Raw genomic sequence first — 2,500 nt, forward strand, 5'->3', positions numbered from 1 at the left:
CAATTGATCGAAATTACAAGAGACGGGCTAACAATTCCAGTCTGTTATATATTTTGAGTATTGTTATCACTCGCGATATCAAGATATAACTTTGTATTTTGTATTTTATGTGTAGATGTATATATATAGATGTACATGTAATATGTACACATATATATACACAAATATACATGCACTAGCACTATGACCCGGCAACGACGGGTCGTTAATGCTAATATATATATATATATATATTGTTATGACCCCCTTCGGTCATGAATGACCATGGGATTGCACCTAGAAAGTTACCCTCCGAGGCATAAGTCTGGACAAGGTTGCTTATGGAAGACCAGCAGTTGCCTGCGCCATGCCACCGATGTTATCCAAGGGAAAGGCAAAGGCCAAGACAGCTTGGCACAAGTGACGTTGCAGCTCATTTATTAACGTGCAAGTGGCTGAGCACTCCACAGACACGTGTACCTTTAACTAGTTCTTGGAGAGATTGAGCGTGACACAGAGTGTGACAAGGCTGGCCCATTGAAATACAGATACAACAGAAACAGGAAGAAAGAATGAGTGAAAGAGTACAGAAGGTTTCACCTACCCACCCCCTGCGGAGCCTCGTGGAGCTTAAGGTGTTTTCGATCAATAAACACTCACAATGTCCGTTCTGGGAATTGAAACCGCGATCCTACGACCACGAGTCCGCTGCCCTAACCACTGGGTCATTGCGCCTCCACACACACACACACACGCATATATATCTTGAGCAAGACACTTTATATCGTGTGTGTGTGAAGATTATGAATCGACTTGTGGGGAAAGGAATTAGCAAGGAGGGTTAATTGTGATTGACATTCCTTGCCAGACCCATTCAAAGCATATTATAATAGTTAATGTAGGGTACGGTCGGAAGTATTATTGTGATTGACGGAATAACATTTAGAAATATGAAAAAAAAAACAATTTTATCGAATAAGTCAGGATAAATATACAAAAATAATATAATTATTGAAAATTATAAAAATTTGATAGAGAATGTAAGATAAGTTATGAAATTATTGATCGTATATTGGAAAATAAGTAGGAAAATACAAAATATTGGTATGCTCAGTTAAACAAATTTAAGAGTTGAAAGAAAAAAAGAGGTGTTAAAAAATTGAGGGCGTGCAAATTTTTTAAAATAATGCTCAAACTTATAATTAACAAAAAAAAATGGGAGCTTAAGAAGCAGAAGAATGATAATATCCAATACTTCGCTGTAGTGCAACTCAATGTGGTGTTGCAGAATGTGATTTCTCTGTTGTGTTGATGGTGATCAAAATACTGGAATGTACTTTATGAAGTGTGGGCAGTGTTGAATATCTCATTCTTAGTATTCAAGCAAATCCTTGCTTTTCGGAAGCTCTTTAGTGTAAAGCTTCTTTAGTGTAAAGCTCATACATCTCCTACAATTTGTGTAGAGTCTGCATCTTTTCACGATCCTCCAGGTGATACAGTAGTCAGCAGTTTATTTTAAAATCTCATAATAATTTGAAGATTTCACTGTACAGCACTTGCTTAAATTTTTGAACGCAGAGTGTAAATATTAAGTCTTGCCTTGAATTCTCTTTCGGTCATGTCAGTATAATGTTTTTGGTTGCCGCTGTGGTCTGGTTTCGTTACTTTGATTTCTGTTTCACATATGATAACCTTTGTTTGCAGGATTCATTGAATGGACACGTACTTTTGTTTCTATGTAAGAAACTGACCTCACTAGGTGGTGTACTTTTAAGTAAAGCTATTTGTTTTGCGTGAAGCGTTGACCTAAAACTAATCTTAAAGTTATACTTGTTACTGAAGTATTTAGTGTATCTAAGAACTTTAAATCTCTCTTCAATTCAATTAACCGATATATTATGTACTTTGGAAAATTTTATGTTCTGTACATATGGGAAATTTTCTCACCATGCAGTTCGTTCAAAACAGAAGGAAAACCCAATTCGTTCTCACGTTTAATTATGTCTGACGATTTTGAGATTACTGGTTGCAAAGATTTAATTCATTTCCATACGTATTTTTACAGTAGTTTATCTGACACTAACAATACGTTTTGAATGATTCAGTATGTTGTATCTGTCTGTATACACACACACACCACACACACACACACACACACACACACACACACACTCACATATGTATGTATTGTGCAAAAGTAACGAAAAACACAACACAAACATGACGTTTGAAAATAGGGAAGAAAGACGGTAAGTTCGCTAACGTTTCGTGTATTCACTCTTCTTCCGAAATATAGAATAGACACGGAGAAAATAGATGGGGAAAAACTGGAGGGATTGAAACGTGCGTGTACACACCTAAACACGCGCGCGCACACATGCAAGAATGCTAGTGCAATGTATGTGTGTGTGTAACTTATTGCCTGTATGTCGACCTTGAAATGACACCAGATAACGAAGACCTGCAAGTTAATATGAGTATTATATTCAGCATCTACGACCACACACACACAGACACGTAC

The sequence above is a fragment of the Octopus sinensis genome, linkage group LG15 (genome assembly GCF_006345805.1).
Source record: "Octopus sinensis linkage group LG15, ASM634580v1, whole genome shotgun sequence".
Classification (NCBI taxonomy): domain Eukaryota; kingdom Metazoa; phylum Mollusca; class Cephalopoda; order Octopoda; family Octopodidae; genus Octopus; species Octopus sinensis.